General features: G+C 36.2%; 2 protein-coding genes across 7 annotated transcripts in view; one reads left to right on the top strand and one right to left on the bottom strand.

The window, feature by feature from the left end:
• The window catches only part of LRRC28 (leucine rich repeat containing 28), a 138,728-nt gene that overhangs the window by 44,198 nt on the left and 74,027 nt on the right, over positions 1 to 20,503 (top strand). The window lies entirely within an intron of this gene.
• The window catches only part of TTC23 (tetratricopeptide repeat domain 23), a 207,731-nt gene that overhangs the window by 165,766 nt on the left and 21,462 nt on the right, over positions 1 to 20,503 (bottom strand). Inside the window, exon 2 of the mRNA XM_058427131.1 lies at positions 16,204 to 16,252. The gene's annotated coding sequence lies outside the window, so the exon portion shown is untranslated. The remainder of the gene's footprint in view (positions 1 to 16,203; positions 16,253 to 20,503) is intronic.

The following is a 20,503-nucleotide window of genomic DNA, read 5'->3' as shown; positions in this document are numbered from 1 at the left end:
CGGGAGGCAGAGGTTGCAGTGAGCCAAGATTGCACCATTGCACTCCAGCCTGGGCAACAAAAAAAAAAAAAAAAAAAAATTATCTACCAGAGCCCTAAACTCATGTTCAGAACTTGTTCTTTCAGTCATATTTTATTTTATTTTATTTTATTTTATTTTATTTTATTTTATTTTATTTATTTTATTTTATTATTTTATTTTATTTTATTTTATTTTATTTTATTTTATTTTTTTTATTTTATTTGTTAGGGGCAGCATCTCACTCTGTCACCCAGGCTGGAGTGCAGTAGAGTAATCATAGTTCACTGCAGCCTTGACCTCCTGGGCTAAAGTCATCCTCCTGCCACAGCCTCCTGAGTAGCTGGGACTACCGGAATGTACCACCATGCCTGGCTAATTTTCTTTAATTTTTTTTTTTTTTTTTTGTAGAGGTGGGGTCTTGCTGTGTCACCCAGGCTGGTCTCAAACTCCTGGCCTCAAGTGATCCTCATGCTTTGGCCTCCCTAAATGCTAGGTTAAAGGTGTGAGTCATCATGCCTGGCCCTCAATGACTTTTATAGACCTAAAGTTACCTTATTATTAATTGTAACTTTGTAACTGATATAGTACTTTATTAGTAAAGTAACTTTATAGTATAATTAAATATACATATATTAATAACTTTATAATAACAGATTTTAAATTTAGATTTTTACATAAAATTATTGTGGCATAATAGATAAAACAGATTTCTCAGAAAAATATTTTTACTATAGATAAACTATCAGCTATTGTAAAATCTTTTTACAAATGAAGCTAAGGCTTTTCAATTTTATTTACAAACTTTTACAAGCTTTGAAAATTTGGCAAAACCTTAGGATAAAAATGACTGTTAAAATTATTCTAAAAGAAAAAAGGTTTTGTTTTCTGAACCATGTGTCCTTCTCAGTGACAAATACATACAGAAAATACTCCTTTTTAGGAAAAGTGTAAGGGGAAATGGTAGAAAACTTGCCAGATATCTAAAAAACAAAAGTTCATTGCTACAATACTTTAAAAAAAAAAAAAAAGGCAAAAGAAGAAAAGTTGGTTGCTCAGACTTGGAAAGCCTCTACCATCAATCATGCTTACTGCCTAAGGCACGTTGAGCTCCTTTCAAGGGCGCGTTCCTTTGTGAAAAGATTTAAAAGCAACTAACACTATAACCCAAGTGATCCAAATTCACTTCACATGCAGTACTTCTTATAGAATTAATTTATGACAGCATGGTGTATTATAAGCTCGGTGCTGTGTGGGAACAGTGATGACAGCACTGAGGTCAGTTGAAGGCTTAAGGAGAAGGCAGATGTGACGTGTTGGGACTAAGCTGGTGTGAGAGTGGTATGCAGGAGCAAATGATTTGGTTTGGGTATTTTCCACTATTTATCTCTGAAATGTATCCATCTCATAATCTGTCATACACACTACTTCCAGGATGCTCTCTCTCAAATACAGATTTGGCCAACTGTTTCCCCGGTTTAAAACCCTTCATTTAAATAAATTGCCGAAAATGTTGTGGTTGCATGATAGAAGCCTATACTGAGTTCATAACCATTTGTTTATGATGAATACCAGGAATTGGGGACATTTTTAAAAACCTGATAGATATAGAAGTGTTTTTAATCTTTTCAAGTGAATTTTCTTGAGAATATGTGTTTTCTTAGACACAGCCTATTAATGAGACTTCAGAGATCTAATTGGGAGATGGAGTCTCGCCCTGTCGCGCAGGCTGGAGTGCAGTGGTGCAATCTTGGCTCACTGCAACCTTCGCCTCTTGGGTTGAAGTGATTCTCCTGCCTCAGCCTCCCAAGTAGCTGGGATTACAGACATGTGCCACCACACCCAGCTAATTTTTGTATTTGTCGTAGCGATGGGGTTTCACCATGTTAGCCAGGCTGGTCTCCAACCCCTGACCTCAGGCAATCAGCCTGCCTCTGCCTCCCAAAGTGCTGGGATTACGGGTGTGAACCATTGCGCCTGGCTTTGTTATTTTTGTATCTAAATCAGCTTGCAATATTTTAGATGTGGCATGGAGTAATTTCTACTATACCTTTTGCTGTCTTGGCAAAATGTGGTTTAATAGTTCGTTTTTACTAAAGAACTTTCAAGTATTAAAATATATGAATAATGATTTGATGTATTGCATTTGTTAACCAAACTTTGGCAAAAGTATGTTTTAGATAAATACATTAACAAAGATAGCATTTTCATGTGTAATTATTTTATAGTTTCAGCTAATTTTTCTACCTTGATTTCAATATACTGAAATTATTCAGTTGATTTTTCTACCTTGATTTCAATATATTGTTTTGTGACATCAGAAAATTATGATTTTATGTAAATTGTGAAGAAAAATTAATATAGAGAATATATCTACATGTATTACGTAGATGGATATAATATAGATTTCATATATAGGTACACATAATATAGATACCAAAATAAGTGTTTCTTAAAAATTAATGTATTTAATATGCAGAACGTTTTATTTTTCATTTATTTGAACATGCTGTTGCTTTACTTCATCTGTAAATTATGTTTTAACTTGTTAAAGGTTTCAATTTAAATCAGATTTCTGCTCTGCAAGTAGTTTTAGAGTTAACGCTTGTTTTAATGAGTGAAAAGCTCTGTGATTTGCCAAGGATCGATGTAATGAGAGGTAATTTTTATAATGTTGTTTGATATTGTTTGTTATGAACCCCCCCACACTCAATGTGCATAATAGTTCTTTGTTTAATCCTTTTTATTAATGCTTTTATTAAAAATTGACATTTTAAGCAGATACCTTTTTTTGAGAAGTTTGGTTTTCACTGTGTATTTTTTGTAGGTAATAGGAAAACATGAAGTCAAAACTGGCTGTGGAAGTGAGGAAGCGCTCAAAAAATGAATATCTTTATATGCTTATAGTTGTTTATATGTCTGATCTACTTCTTAGCTGGATCTGCTGACATCTCTGCTCCTGACATAATCTGAAAGAGAATTAAAGCCCGGCAGAGCTGTTTGATGACTTTTTTAAATTTCAGAAGTTTGGCATTCTTCACTTTAGTGTGAATTTACAGTACTAATATTAGTGACTTAGTGTTTTTTTTTTTTTTTTTTGAAGAACAGCAGGTTTTATGGAAGTCATGTTATTTTCTTATATATTTAGGTCCTAGCATGAATCCATTTTTCTTAAATGAGACAGTTTTTACTGTAATTTCATAGTCATTATAAGATGTTGAAATAATTAAAAAGTATGTTGAAAAAAATGCTGAAAGATATATATGGATGTTTATAGTAATATAAAGTCTTAGAATTTTTATCTATTTTTACCTAGTTTTAAAATATAAATGCATATTTTTATAAAGGAAAGTACAAGTCTCATATATAAAATTAAAATTTTAATTATTAAAATATTCAATTGAGTAATCAAATAATTATTCTTACAATATTTTTGTTTACAGGGTATGAAAATAGTGTTTAATCTAAAGCAGAACAAATGTACATTGGAAAATATTTTTAAAAGTATGCACAATTGGCCGGGCACCATGGCTCATGCCTGTAATCCCAGCACTTTGGGAGGCTGAGGTGGGGGGATCACTTGAGGTCAGGAGTTTTGAGACCAGCCGGGCCAACATGGTGAACCCTGTTTCTACTAAAAATGCAAAAATTAGCTGGACGTGATGGTGTGCACCTGTAATCCCAGCCCCTCAGGAAGCTGAGGCATGAGAATCGCTTGAACCCAAGAGGCAGAGGCTGCAGTGAGCCAAGATTGTGCCACTGCACTCCAGCCTGGGTGACAGAGTGAGACTCTAAGAAAATAAAATAAAAAGCGTGCACAATTATGTACATTGTTGCATATGTCCTGAACCAAAATTATGATTTCTGTGGTGCTATTCTTCTTTTACTTGATATCTCTAGGAGACTGAATACTACATGTTCACAAATGTGAGATAATTTTTCTGTACAGCTCTGTGTACATAATCAGTGAAGGAAGAATCACCGTTACTGTTTTATATACACAGGGTGTTGTCTTGCAGTATTTTTATCCGTCAGAGGAGCTGCTCTTGTTCAGAGATAAATTTCCGTAACTCATTCTCTTTAAGTGAAAAGATCCAATAGCGTAGTTGAATATGTATTTTACAAAGACCAAATCCCTAAATTATTTAGCAATCTAAGAGTCAAATATTTGTATTGTTAAGTGCGTGTTATATTAAATATAGACTATAAAATACTATTAATTTTTAAGTAAAAGGGAAGTGAACATTTTAACCTTTTTCTTTTGAGACTCAATAAAATCAGCCTCATAAATCAGTTACTAATAATTTTATCTATTCTGTACTTCTTAATTTTTTCCTAAATTACCAACCACCATATCTATTTTATTTGAATATTCTTGGTTTGCTTATGATATCCTGTGAAACTGCATTTGAACTTTGTAGATAAAACTATTTAAGTCTCCCACAATGGAATTCCATGGAACTTTAAGTACTATAAACTTTCAATAGGGCAAAAGCCTGTAAAATTTTGCTACTTGATCCCTCTATGTCTCCATTTTCTTATCCAATGTGGTAGGTAAATTTTAACATGATGGATTCTGATACTCATTCTACCACTAAAACTCAACATTTTTAAATTTATACTAGCTCTGGCAGGTTTGATTTTATGGAGGACTTAAAATGATGCCTTTGAAAATTTGCTTCTGCTGCTAAAAGAGATGACATAATAGGGTGTGAGAATTTACATATTACCAGTGTTTGTTTCCTACCCGTAGTTTAAATTTCTAACTACTTCTAAATCAGAAGCGTATGTAAAATTATGATATATAATGGTATGACAAGAAAGAGAACCTATATTTCCTTATCCCCAGAGCATTATCTATGCTGATTTACAATGTGTGTTCCATACATCACTTATTTTTTCTACATACCACTCTTAAATGTCATCTAAATAATACCTTGTTAAACTTTATAACAATGTCAATAATTTTGTTCTTGGCATGAGTTAATAATTTTTTTTTGTTTTTTTTTTGAGGCGGAGTCTCCCTCTGTCACCCAGGCTGGAGTGCACTGGCACCATCTCAGCTCACTGCAAGCTCCGCCTCCCGGGTTCACACCATTCTCCTGCCTCAGCCTCCCAAGTAGCTGGGACTACAGGCGCCCGCCACCATGCCCGGCTAATTTTTTTGTATTTTTAGTAGAGACGGGGTCTCACCGTGTTAGCCAGGATGGTCTCGATTTCCTGACCTCATGATCCGCCCACCTCGGCCTCCCAAAGTGCTGAGATTACAGGCTTGAGCCACTGCACCCGGCCAAGTTAATAATTTTTTAAGCTATTGATTTTCTTTGTGTGTGTGTGTTGTTGTTTTTTTTTTTTTTTTGAGATGGGCAACAAGTTTCACTTTTGTTGCCCAGGCTGGAGTGCAATGGCACAATCTTGGCTCACTGCAACCTCTGTCTCCCCGGTTCAAGCAATTCTCCTGCCTCAGCCTCCCGAGTAGCTGGGATTACGGACATGTGCCACCAAGCTATTGATTTTTTAACAGCTTTATTGAAGTACAATTTATATGCCACAAAATACATCATTTTACATGTACAGTTAATTAACTTTATTCAATGTCCACAGTTTAGGAACCCTCAATACAATCTAGTTTTAGAAGACTTCTGTCATTGCAAAAAGTTCCCTAGTGCCTGTTTATTGCTAGCCTCTGTTCTCACCCGCAGTCAACTACTGATCTTGCTTTTTGTCTCTATAGTTTTGACTTTCCAGAAATTTCATGTAAATGTACATAACCTCATGTTTTAGTAGTTTAAATATATATAACCTCATCTTTTATTGCTTAGTAATGTTTTATTGTATGGATGTGCCATATTTGGTTTATTCATCAGTTGTTTATTTAGGCTGTCTCCAGTTTGGGCTGTTAGGAATAATGTTGCTATGAACATTTGTATACAGGCTTTTTGTGGGCATATGTTTTCTTTTCTCTTGGATAAATACCTAGGAGTGGAATTGCTGGATGTATTTTTAACTTTGAAAGAAACTGCCAAACTGTTTTCCAAAGTGGCTGTACCATTTTACATTCCCACTAGCAGTGTATGAGGGTTCCAGTTCCTCATCCTTGCCAACATTTGGTATCTTCAGTTTTTTTTTATGGTAGCTATTCTAGTTGCTGTATAGTGGCATCTCATTGTGTTTTAAATTTGCATTTCACTAATAACTAAAGACTAAGCACCTTTTCATGTGTCTATTTGCCATCTCTTTGGCAAATATTAACTATGCCTATCTTTTGGCCATTTTTAAATTAAGTTGTTTATTTTCTTATTATTGTAAGAGTTCTTTATGTATACTGGTGTTAATGGATAATTTTCATAAAAAAGCTAAGATCATGACTCCCATACAGATATAAAAAATGTAAAATGTGGCAAAGCTTTTATTTAACTCATTAATGAGTAAATTGATGAGATGTCATAACCAGTTCAAGGAGAATCCCTAGAACACACACATTTATAGATCAAGAATATAAAAATGGCCTGGGCATGGTGGCTCATGCCTGCAATCCTAGCACTTTGGGAGGCCGAGGAAGGAGGATCACTTGAGGTCAGGAGTTTGAGATCAGCCTGGACAACATGGTGAAACCCCGTCTCTACTAAAAATATAAAAATTAGCTAGGCGTGGTGGCGCATGCCTGTAATCCCAGCTACTCAGGAGGCTGAGGCAGGAGAATCGCATGAATCTGGGAGGTGGAGGTTGCAGTGAGCTGAGATCGCGCTATTGCACTCCAGTCTGGGGGACAAGAGTGAAACTCGCATTACAAAAAAAAAAAAAAAAAAGAAGAATATAAATGAATATTCAAATGGAGGCAAAGCCAATTTTCTCAACAAGGACAGAGCATTGTCCCCCCACTGGATGTAATTTATGTGTGTGTTTATAAACAAGAATTGTTTACATTGTTATCCGTTATCTATAGTTTACAGAATTGTAAAATTGCTGTCAGAGACTCAGTATCAGATAACCTGTACGGATATACTAGAGACCAAGGTTAGAAAACTCTGACCTGTGGGCCAAGTCTAGCACTTCATCTGATTTAGTAAATTAAGTGTTTTTTTGGAATACAGCCACGTCCATTCGTTTACATATTGTCTATGGCTGCTTTTATGCTGCAGTGGCAGAGTTGAGTAGTTGTGACAATGAACATATGGTTTGCAAAAACTAAAATATTTACATAAATAGCCCTTTACAGCAAGTTTGTCAACCCCTGCGATTATCTGGATACAAGTCATTTATCAGATATATGATTTGCAAATATTTTTTCTCAGTCTGTGGTTTGTGTATTTTTTTAGTTGGGGTGTCTTTTTCCGGCACTCCATTCATTTATATATATTCGTTTTCTTTTTTCTTTTTTTTTCAAGACAGGATCTTACTCTGTCACCCAGGCTGGAGTGCAGTGACGTGATCTCGGCTCACTGCAACCTCTGCCTCCTGGGTTAAAGTGATTCTCGTGCCTCAGCCTCCTGAGTAGCTAGGATTACAGGCGCGCACCAACACGCCCGGCTTATTTATTTATTTTTGTATTTTTAGTAGAGACGGGGTTTCACCATGTTAGCCAGGCTGGTCTTGAACTCCTGACCTCAAGTGACCCACCTGCCTGTGCCTCTCAAAGTGCTGGGATTACAGGCGTGAGCCACCGCACCCAGCCTTATATATATTTCTTTATGTGTACATAGGTAGCAATATTAACAGGAATGAGGGTCTGAAAGACTATTTATTAAAGTGATCTATGGGGATCACGACGCCATTCGGTATTATTTTTAATCATTTGGTCTATTTCTTGCTTTTATTTTTACTTATGTAAAAATACTTACGGCTTTAGCCTTGCTTCTCTCATTTTATTGGGCCTCCACAACAATGTGCCTCTTATCAACAATATAGGGAGAGACTTGAGACTGTGTGGCCCACCCCAATCCTGTGGACCTGCTCACATGCGTCACTGATGGCCAGACCTTAGTAGTAGGAGTTGAGCCAAAGAAGTGAACGGCTCTGGGTTTTGGCACACATCAGATCAGCTAGGTGCATTTTGCTATGCTCTAGAGATCATATAAATACATATATATAAAAGGAGACTAGAGGAAGGCATGCCGACAGCCAGGATGGTTATTGGAAGGGTTCATCTCTCAGGATTTTTTATAAATATGAATGAATTTTCTGTCTTGCTAAATGGTAGTAAATATTGTGAACAGCTTTTTATATAGTCATGGTTGACAAGTCTTTCAGGGCTTTTACAGCACTGAAACTTGGTTTAATTTTTCTGTAATTTCTAAACTCTGATATTTAAATGCATAAATTATCTGTGTAAAGATGTAGATTTTCTAGCACATATTCTTGTAATTTTTTATTCTTTTACAGAACTAAAGTAAGATAAATGCTACTTTGAAATTAATTAAGAAAATGTTTATAATGTTTGAATTTAACAAAATGTTTATAAGAAAAAAGTATTTCTGATATTGCCAAAACTAAAATTCTCCTAACACCTTCAGGATTCAAGCTTTAGCTTTCCATAAAATATCAGAGTTTGTTTATTTAAAAAATGTTAATTAATAGCTGCTGTCTTTTTTTAAAAGCTCTATGATATGCTAATTGGGGTCAGTAAAATTTGGAAAGAGGAATATTATATATTTTTCCTTCTATATTTTTCTGTCGTTTATAAATTAATTTGAAAATAAAAACAGTGGCTTTGTTTTCTTGAAATCCTTCTTCATGTTTCTCCACTCAAATCTCCTTGAATGTTCAAACTGAGCTCTACATAAAGTATGTTAGTATATCTTTGTAAGAATTGTGATGCATAACTTCACATTTCTCCTTCATCACTTAGAAAAAGAGGGCAGTATTTTAGTATCAGTCATTGAGAAATTAAGCCTTGAGTGGTAGTAGTTCATTTATTTTTAACAACATGATTAAGGTTATTCAGAAGAATACTTTTGTTAAACATTTGGATTTTTCCCTTTTGTCTTCATTTAATTATTTCTTAGTATTGCACAATATTAGGCTAAATTACCTTGGTATCTCTAATTAAAAATTAAACATCTTATAATGATGTAGCTTTTAGGGAGACTTGCAGGCTAATGATGCTGAGGCATTTCTCTTTGCTGTTGTCCCAGACATTGCCCACTCGGTTTCCTAATTTAGTAACAGAAATAAAACTATGCACGACTGGGCAGGTTTGGTATGCCGGCACCCTGCCAGGAAGCATGGGTTTCTTAAGCAAATGGACCGATGGGGATTTGAGGAAAACACAGATTATGTTACATGAGCTTTGCACTTTGCAAATCCCTAACTATTTAAAGGAACTCGGCTAACCCTCTGATACCTAAATAAAGTCAGTTTTGTTTAAACACACATACACACAAAATGATATATTGTTTCCTTTTCCAAAATTAAAAATTACCCTTCATATTTGTGTTTTTAATTTCACATTTTTTGTCAACTTTTAAAAGCTCTCTCTTGGTTAAATAATGTATGAAAATTATTGTTAATTTTGTTAAATTCTTTTATGTATTTGTAGTACCCTTCCATATAGCATAATATAAAGGAGTTGATAATGTATATATGCATTGTGCTTCTGTGTGAGGAAATGAAAGGAAGTTCTGGCAGGTTTTAAAAGAAGCCTAGTTTTATACCTTGGCTCTGGCACCAGCTTGGCTGAGTGACCTTGGTGCCTGTTGTCTGTCCTGCACTGTGAGTGTCATGAGTGTTCTGTGTCACGCTAACACTTTAGGTTGGTCTGCAGCAGTTTCTTTGCTGAGTGTTTGAGCACGGGCTACTTTCCTATCCACTGACATGTTTCCTTCTTGCTGGTGCATCTTGTCTGGCACATCTTTGGTCCTTTTAGGGTCCATTGCCTCTGAATTTGGAGAAGAGCCTTGAAGCCCTGAGGATTAGCCTGCTGCTTTTCTCCTTCAAGCCATTCTGTGTTTCTTCAGCCTCTGCCATTCATTGTCAGAATGGGGCCAGCTGTTCACTCTGGTGATCTTTGTTTAATTGCCATTAGATTGTATGTAAACACTGGGGGCAGGTAATTCTGAAGCATGTTTTCATTGAGAGAGAGAGAGTTTATCTCATCTTTTACTAGACTTTTGACAGATAGAAATGAAGAATTCTAATACTTGGGACACTGTGGGCTGGTTAGGGAGAATGATACAGTGTGCAGGGTCCACATCATGCTTAAGGCAGCATTGGTTACAGTGTGGAACAAAGTGGATTTAATATAAACTTAAGTTGTCAAATCCCATGGACTTTAGGACCAGTAAGATTTCCCATCCCATAAATGCCATCCAAAAGTGTAAAAGAAAGAATACTAAACATCAAAAATTCTTAACTGAAGTGGTTGGAACATTACTAATCTTTGAAAATAGTTTTTAAAAAGATCTATTCCTCTCCTTTTGAATATCTGAATAAGGCAGATAGATGCCCAGTCCTAGCATCAGAGACTAAAGATTCTAATCCTGTTCATTCATTTTCTAAAATGTAAAAGTTGTTACGTATAGAAAAGTTCTCAGACCAAATGTATGTACTCAATAAATTTACCCTCTTCCTCATCTCATTTTTCTGCCTTCCCAGTTTATTTCTATCCTCTTAGAGTCCACACTCCATGAAGACTGGCTCATTGTTCCTCTGTCATTAGCCTTGCCTTTGTTTTCCTGACTTCCAACACTCATCTCAGTTTTAAAGGGAAACTAAAGATCCTGCAGTTGAAAATCTCGTCAAGGTGCAATATGCTATACTTGTTAACAGTAAAGACTTAATTTTGTGCGACCTTGGTCACTGTGGATTCCATTCTGTATGTGAGGGGAAGTCGCTGGTGGATTTTGAGCAGAGGAGTGATATGATCTCATTTAGGTTTAAAAGAATGACTCAGATAACTGTAAAGAGGGGCCAGTGATGAAAACTTAAAGGAGGCGCCTGCAACAAAAACTGAGACGAGTTAGGAATCTGCCAAAATAACCCCAGCAAGAAATGATGATGGCTTGCACTAGAGTGGCAGCAGAACTGTTGATGAGAAGCAGTTGGATTTTAGTTTATTTAGTGCTTTATAATTTTCACAGTGTCTCACTCACTTTCTTTTACCAACAGGGCAGGTTTTATCCCTGGTTATAAATAAGAACTCTCGAGGCTCTGAGAGATTATGAATCTTACACAACGTGACTTAGTAAGGTAGAATTGAGACAATGCTAGGTCTTCTGATTCTCAGTAGTGTTTTTTCCAAGTCATTAACTTAAATACTTAATCTTTAAAAAAAGTCTGTTTCAAATATTTTATATGATTGAAGAAAGTAAAATCATGTACTAGTGACAGAGCATGGTGGCTCACACCTATAATCCCAGCTCACACCTATAATCCCAGAGGCCGAGGCAGGAGGATTGCTTAAGCTAGGAGTTCAAAACCAGCCTGGGCAACATAGTAAGACCCTGTCTCTACAAAAGATAAAAATACAAAACTTAGGCGTGGTGGCATGTGCCTGTAGTCCCAGCTGCTTGGGAGGCTGAGGTGGGGGGGATTGCTTGCCTCTAGAATATTTGAGGTTGCAGTGACCTATGAACGCTCCACTGCACTTCAGCCTGGGCAATAGAGTGGGACCCTGTCTCCAAAAAATAAATAAATAAATAAATAATCATGTACTAGCTTATCATACTATATTATTTATCTCTACATAACAAATTACCACAAAGTTAGTGGCATAAAACAACACATGTTTATTATCTCAATTTCTATGGATCAGCAGTCTAAGCACAGCTTAGCTCGATCTGCTTAGGGTCTCAGAAAGCTGTAGTCAAGGTTGGGTTGGCCAGGGCTGCAGTCTCATCTGAGGCTCAACTGCAGACGAATAAAGGAATTCTTGAGTGTTTTTGCTATCTAAGAGAAAGAATTAATTCTACTAAGGAACAGTGCCCTTGTCTTTTTTTCTATATTATCCCTTCTCACCTCAGCTTTAGATATATAAACTTATCAGTTGGAGTATAAATGCTTGTTTATTCCATTCTGTAAGAATCTTGGAATGCAGACTCTGCGTTTGTGGGTGTTACCCTCGTTTTGCTGCCATGAGTAAATATACTAATTAGGCTTGTTAGTGGTTATTTTCCATTTAGTTTCCTAATTCTGCTTTTGCTGTTAGTCCACTGTCAGGGTGATATTTTGCAGGTTCTTTGGCTGATGAATTAAGAAAATTTGTGGAACCAACCCCTGGGTTCAAAAAACAGAGTGACCCTCAACTGTGATCTGACTTTCCACTCCTGAAGCCTTTCTGAATTCTACCCCAGTTTAGTTGATTGTTATGAACTAGTCTTTATTTGTGTGTATGGCATATAACTGAGGGAAGATGTCTTTTTTTTTTTTTTGAGATGGAGTCTCGCTCTGTCGCCAAGGCTGGAGTGCAGTGGCGCAATCTTGGCTCACTGCAACCTCTGCCTCCTGGGTTCAAGCAATTCTCCTGCCTCAGCCTCCTGAGTAGCTGGGATTATAGGCATGCGCCACCACGTCTGGCTAATTTTTGTATTTTTAGTAGAGACGGGGTTTCACCATGTTGGCCAGGCTGGTCTCGAACTCCTGACTTCGTGATCTGCCTGCCTCAGCCTCCCAAAGTGCTGGGATTACAGGTGTGAGCCACTGTGCCCACTGGGAAGATGTCTTTTAAAAGCTTTTGGGTGCTCTCTTCCACAATTTCTTATCTTAGGACTTCTGCTTATAGAATTGCAAGACTAGATAATTCAGACCAACCCTCCCTTGAGGACAGTGCAGGGTGGGGAGTCTGGGAAAAGCTATTTTGAAGGCATTGGTGAGCTAATAAGGTGGTGAAGAATTCCAGGCCAAAGAGATTAAAGCCTTTAAAAACCATTTCCCACTAAAATGAACCGGGTTGCTGTGTTTGAGGCACAACTTGTAGAAGATGCACCCTTGGGACATCTTGTGCCAGAAAACAGAGAATCAGTCAGAGACTACTGAGGGTCATGTGAAAATCGTACAGAAGTCAAAAGTGGACTGTTAAGCATAAAAAGCCATGACTGAAATGTATTGAAACATATCAGATATAGAAACATGTATGAGTTTGTAATGGTGCTCTTAAAAACTTGTTGGTAAACTCTGGAGGTTGTTATACTACCAACTTGTTCTTCAAAATTTAAAGGGAAAGAATCAAACATTTTTCTGCCTTTTCTAAAACAACTATTTTTCAGGGTAACTGAATAGTTGAAGGAGGGAGAGTTTTTCTACATGGAATAATTATAGTTAATACATATAGAAGAAATGATGGAATTTTAAAAACCAACATTTGTAATTTCTAATGAAATATCTTGGCAAAATCATTAATAGCTTCCTGAACCATTAGGTAAAAAGTTGATAGGAAGCTTTGTATTGAATGGATCAGGCTGATAACACTAGAATCTACTAGTTAATCTTCACTTTGCTAGAAGTGGGACAAGCAGACATTATGTTCTACTACCTAGTGTGATGAAATTGGAAGGGTATAACCCTCTCCTTATAATGTAATCATGCCAAAGAAAAGTGAACAAGGGATAAGTGAGTATTTTTGATGACACAATGAAGGCACAGTAAACCAAATTGAGGATGTTGAAAATTCTGTAAGACGAAAATCAATGTCTTTCGTTAAGTAAACGAAAGACATGAAAATGAAGAAGGGAGAGGGAGAACTGTTATAAATTAAGAAATTTAAGAATCATATCCTTCCATTTCTTCAAGTCATACATGGTGGCCATGCCAACACTATACTCTTCTGTAAGGTGTTTCACACAATACGGCTGTCCACTTTCTCCAACAGTTTGGTTTTCTATGCTGTAGATAAACACAAATGCTTCCTATTTTTCTTATCACTGTTACCAACAGAGGTATTTGCAGACCTTTTTGACATTTTCAGCAATATATTTACACCACAAAGCAGAGAATAAACAAAAAACCACGGTGAGTAATGCACGTAGGTCTTGGCCCTGTGTGGGTCATGGTGGGGACCTGCCATTGGTGTCCTTAGCCTGCACACATGCCATTTCACTACCCTTTGTTGGTTTGCTTGCATGGGGCTATCTGGGCATGCACAGAAAAGAGATATTTCAGCTACAGGGGACTGGCAGAGTCTGTTCTCTCTTGGGGACATGGAATAAACTATGTGTTGTGTACTTGCATTTTGACTGCAACCTGTCACGTGAGGTCAGGTGTGTAATTTTCCACTTGTGGCATCATGTTGGCACTCAGAAATCTTTGGATTTGAGAGCATTTCAGATTTCAGGTTAAGTACTTCTTTCGTTGCTTTACATGAATTGTGATATGTTGTGTGTTTGTTCTCATTCATTTCAAATATGTTTTCTAATTTTCTTCACAATTTCTTCTTTACCCATGAGTTGTTTACAAGTGTATTGTTCAATTTCCAAGTGTTTGGACATTTCTCAAGTTCCTTCCTGTTGTTGATTTTCAATTTAATTCTGTTGTGGTCAGGCTATATTCTTATATGTTTTCAGTTTTTAAAAGGAAATTTAATAAGACTTGTTTTATATCCTAACATGGGTTGGCAAACTATGACACACAGACCCAATCTGGTCAGTGGTCTTTTTGTGGTTGTTGTTAATTGTCTGCAAGTTCAGAATGATTTAAAAATTTTAAAGAGTACTTTAAAAAGCCAAGAATATGCAACAGAATCTGTACATGGCCTGCAAAGCCTAAAGTATTTACCATCTGGCCCTTTACTGAAAAAATGTGCCACCCCTGCTCTAGAATATGATCTATTGGATATGGTAAATGTATGTGAAATATAAAGGGCTGAATATGTATATTTCTTAATTTCTTTTAAAAAACCCTAAAGATTATTTAAAGCAATAGTCATAACAATGAAGAAAGTGGAAACAGAGCTATACTGGAGCAAAGTTACTGTGTTTTACCAGAATTAAGCCAATATTCACCTGAAATATATTGTGATTAATGATATGTATTGTGATTCCTAGAATAATCACTAAAAAAAACCTCAAGAAGTATAGCTAAAAAATTAATAAAGGAAATTAAAACAATACACAAATATTTCTACAGTCATGCATTGCTTAATGGGAATGCATTCTAAGAAATGTGTTGTTGATTTTGTTGTTGTGTGAACATCATAGAGTACACTTACATAAACCTAGATATTATAGCTTGCTACACACTAAGCCATATGGTATGACTTATTGCTCCTAGGCTACAGATCTGTGCAGCATGGTGCTATACTGAATACTATAGGCAATTATAACACAATGGGACTTTATTGTTAAAAAGTGAGACACTAACACATTAGCCTAGGCCTAGACAGGGTCAAGATAATCAATATCACTGTCTTTCACCTCTAATCTTGTCCCACCAGAAGGTCTTCAGGGACAACAGCGTGTATGGAGCTGTCATCGCCTATGATAACAATGCTTTTTCCTGCACTATCTCCTGAAAGACCTGCCTAAGGTTCTTTTACAGTTAATTTTTTTTTATAAGTAGAAGGAGTATAGTATAATTAATAAACCACTAACAGTTGTTTATTATCAGTTATTATGTACAGTATTTGTATGTGCTGTCCTTTATACAACTGGCAGCATAGTAGGTTTGTGTTTATACCAGCATCATCACAAACACGTGAGTAATGAGTTGTGCTACAATGTTACAATGGTTACAACTCTCACTAGGTGATAGGAATTTTTCAGCTACATTATAATTGTATGGGACCACTGTCTCATCTGCGGTCTATTGTTGACCAAAACGTAGTTATGTGGTTCATGACTGTATGAGCTAAAAAATAGAATGGAAAAACAGAGACACAAAAAGACATGAGATGTAATTTTAAAAATAGCTGAATCACAAATGTAAATATAAGAACATCAGTAATTACATTAAATGTGAATGGTCTAAACACTACAATCAAAAGGAAGAGATTTTCCAACTTAATCATAAAGCAAGACCCAAACTATATTTTGTCAGAAGAGATACAGTTTAGGATCAAAGACACAAATAGGGCCAAAATAAAAAGAAGGAAAAAGATATACCATGCAAACAGGAAATAGTAGCTGTAGTAGCTATTTTAATAACAGGCACAATGCACCTTAAGACAAATATTGGAACTAAACAAAGACAATTTATAATGATAAAAGGATCAGTATATTGGGAAGATATAACAATTATAAATGTAGATGGACTTACCAAAAGAGGCCCAGAATACATGAAGCAGAAAATGACATCTGGCTCACACCTGGAATTGAAAGGGGACATAAACAACTCAATTATGTTGAAGATTTTAATAGTCCTCTCTTGGCATCTGAGAACAAATAAAGATATAGAAAACTTGAACAATTTTGTTGACCAACTTGAACTAAGTTAACTCTCCACTCAACAGGAGCAGAACGCATTATTCCTTTGCAGCACACATAGAACATTCTTCTGCAGCACACAGAGAACATTCTTCAGAATAGATCATATGCTAGGCCATAAAGCAATTCCAAAGAACTTGATTCCTTCCTATTATTTTGAATTACCATCTGATAATCATTTTCTTTCAGCTCTTTTAATATTTCTTATAGGGCAGGTTTGCTAGGAACTAATTTTCTCATTTCTTATTTATCTGAGAATGCCTTTATTTTGAATTTATGGCTGAAGGATAGTTTTCCTGTATGTAGAATTCTTGGTTGACATTTTTTTTCTTTTCCTTACAGATTTTGCCACTTTTAGATGACAAAGCTGTGGGATTTTGTCCCCTGCCCCAAATTGAGGGTGCTGTCTCTGGTAGCCAAGCTTTTGGTTTCCTTAGCCCTGTTTTGATAAACTGCTATTCTTGTAGACTGGGCTGGGGGGCAGGATGTGATAGGAGCCATCCCAACCAAGAAAAGGCTGCAGACTTCCACTGTTCTTGAATGAAGGTTTTGTAGAATACACACTACTGAATTTATTGTCTGCCTTTGGTTGATCTCTAGAGTTCTGAAATAGTTGTTTTTCAGAGTTTTGTCCAGTGTTATGCTTGTTTTTGGTGGAGGAACTTTGCTGAGTTTTTCACATGCCTTAGGCTACTATTCTTCCAAAATATTCTCAAGCCATTTATTTAATTAACTATTTAAAAATATTGGCCAGGTGTGGTGGCTCATCCTTGTAATCCTAGCACTATGAGAGGCTGAGGCAGCTGGATCACTTGAATCTAGGAGTTTGAGATCAGCCTGGGGAACATGATGAAACCCTGTCTCTGTAAAAAATTAACGAGGAATGGTGACACATGCCTGTAGTCTCAGCTACTTGGGACGCTGAGGTGGGAGGATCACTTAAGCCTGGGAGATTGAGGCTGCAGTGAGCTGTGATTACACTACTGCACTCCAGCCCGGGTGACAGAGTGAGACCTTGTCTCTAAATAAATAAATAAATAAATAAATAAATAAATAAATAAATATTTTTTTAAAGATATAAGGAGCTCGCAGAGCTGCGGAATCCATATTTTTGTCATGAATTTGTAACAGTATTTTATCATCTCTGATTCTGTGGCACTTCTGTTCTGAAGTTACTGGTTAAGTTCCTGTGTTCACAGTTACTGACATAAACATTGGGAATATGTTTTTATGTTCTTTCATTTACTGAGATGGTATTTGTCTGGGTGTGTAAACTGCTTTAAAGTGGATGAAAGCCTTCTTACCCCCTTCACCTGACCTGGGTTTTAAGTTCCTCTATAAGATGTTTGAACATCAATCTCTAATGGAGAAAGTAGCCTTTAACTTGTCATTTTAGCGAACTATTCTTAGTACAAGCATACATATAGAAATCTTTCTGGTAGTAGCATTTTTTTGAAGTGTGGCTCATGCAGGACAATGGAATTTACTTCATTCTTGCAGATTCATATAGCTAAAGACAAACGTAAATCTTTGGTTGTAACTTTCTCAGAAAGCAATAAGATGTACATACAACTTTAAATCTTGGATTTTATTTACATAGGGTGTTATTTGACATCAATTTTTATTCTCTTTACTCCAAAGGAATAAAATAGTAAAAGCTAGAAAATGTTTTTCATAGATTTCAGCTCTTCAGAGGATGAAAAAAATTTTTTATCATCAAACAAGGAATCATGCAGTTCTTGTAAAAATTCCCGGAGGAGCACAGTATAATTTCAGTGTTGATTATTTGTTTAAAATATTATACATAATTTAGTTTTTGAGGACAGCAGCAGATCAACAGACAGTAATATCTAGGTAACAGGAAAGTAAATTCATTTTATTGTTTTAGGTGCTGTTTAGATACTGTCATTGTTTAGGTTCTGTTTCCGTATTATTTCTGTGATAGAAAGTTTCTTGGTGTTTTGAATCTTTAATCAAACGAACTTTCTTATTCTCTTATTATAGGCTTAAAATGAACGTCTAGTGGAAAGTCACTACTACTATCCTAAATTTTTTTTTTTTTTTTTTTTTTTTTTTTTTTTTGAGACAGAGTCTTGCTGTCGCCCAGGCTGGAGTGCAGTGGCACCATCTGGGCTCACTGCAAGCTCCACCTCCCGGGTTCGCACCATTCTCTTGCCTCAGCCTCCTAAGTAGCTGGGACTAATTGGCGCCCGCCACCACGCCTGGCTAATTTTTTGTATTTTTAGTAGAGACGGGGTTTCACCGTGTTAGCCAGGATGGTCTCGATCTCCTGACCTCGTGATCCGTCTGCCTCAGCCTCCCAAAGTGCTGGGATTACAGGCGTGAGCCACCGTGCCCAGCCACTATCCTAAAATTTTTATGGTGGGAAACAGAATTCTAGGGTCTCATGCCAGTAGTGCTATTGACAGTCCACATGCTTGTTTGTTGATTAAACTCAATTTTGAAACAATTATAGACTCATATGCTGTCCATATATTTTGAGCCAATCATATTTTTTTTCTTTTTAATTTTTTCCAGCTATTACCTGGTTTTGTACAAATTAGCTAATGCTACTTTGTGGGTAATGAAAGAGGCCATATAGAAAGGTTTGAAGTTGACTGCTACTCTGTGGCCCCAATTTTGTTAAGCACCAACTATGATAAAAGTCATGATTAAGATAAGGTATCAGAGATACCATCTTCAGGCCAGACATCTGGCTCACACCTAGAGGCTGAGGCAGGAAGATGGTTTGAGGCCAGGAGTTCAAGGATGTAGTGACTCATGCATTCCAGCTACGGCAACAGAGCGCGAACCTGTCTCCAAAAAAAGAGAAAGAAACATTATCTTCACCTACTAGAAGCCTGTTTCCCACTCATGAAATTCTTATTTTAAATTATGAATTCGTAACAAAAAGCATCACACATTTTAAAAAGTTGAGTAAAGCATCAAATTAACAACTTTTGTGTGCTATTAATGGAATCTGCTCATGTTTTCTAGAAATTTTAACTTAAATAAAACATTTAGATATTAATGTTATATTGGCTCAACCAGTAAGCCTTTTATAAAGTTTGTGGTATCTATGTTGACAATATTTCTGAATGTAAGGTTATATAAAAATCATTTCATCCATACTTTTGGTTACTCATAAAATATAATTTGTTATGTATACTACTTATATCTCTTAATGAAAGTGAATACAAAGGAAATAATTATTTGAACAGTAGTTGTATCCATGTTTTTGTAGACTCATTTCAAAACAGAGTGCTCTTTTTTTCCTTTTAATTTTATTTACTCTAGCATTCTATCTGGCCCTTTTCCTGTGAAGAATTTCTATGGTAGAAACCACTTGCCTCTAATAAGGAACTAGATACATGGGAATTAGGGAATAAGGAAATAGGGAATTAGGGAATAAGGAAAGTCATTTTTTTGGTGGAAAGATTTGAAGGAAATTATGGATACAGTTCATTCCATATTTTATGAGAAATTTTTAAATTCTATTACTGTATTGGGAACATGTGCCATAAGGCCTGTTTTGCCTATAGGGAAGAAATTAGAAAATTAATGGATGATAGGAGAAAATTATTATACAAAGAGAGGTTTGAGGTAGGATTTAAATAGAAAACTCTTAAAAAAAAAAAAAAAATTCTTTGAATATCCTTCAGGAGAACTACAAGAATAAAACAGTATCTGTCAAGTATTGAAAGGACCCTGGCAGATACAAGCTTGGACACCAGGGAAGGTTTTTTGTTTGTTTTTTAAATATGGGGTCTTGCTCTGTTGCCCAGGCTGGAGGAGTGCAGTGGCATGATCATAGCTCACTGCAGCCTCATAATCTTGGGTTCCAGCAATCCTTCTCCTTGGCCTCCAAAAGTGCTGGGATAACAGGTGTGAGCCACCTACTGGGCCTTTTTTTTTTTTTTTGGCGGGTGGGGGGAGGTTTTTTTTAAAGCACAGCCCAAAGTTATAATAGTCAGAGCCTCATAAATGTTGCATGTACACAAGTATGCCAATGACCACAAGTATTAGACTAGGATTTAGCATCCCATTTTCATTTCGTTTCCCTTGAGCAGGGTCCAAAATAATTCCTTTCTATTTTTCCTGTAAAAAGGAAAAAAAGATTAGAACTACTATTA

Source organism: Hylobates moloch, unplaced genomic scaffold (assembly GCF_009828535.3).
Source record: "Hylobates moloch isolate HMO894 unplaced genomic scaffold, HMol_V3 SCAFFOLD_14, whole genome shotgun sequence".
Lineage (NCBI taxonomy): Eukaryota > Metazoa > Chordata > Mammalia > Primates > Hylobatidae > Hylobates > Hylobates moloch.
This window is presented reverse-complemented; position numbering and strand designations above follow the sequence as displayed.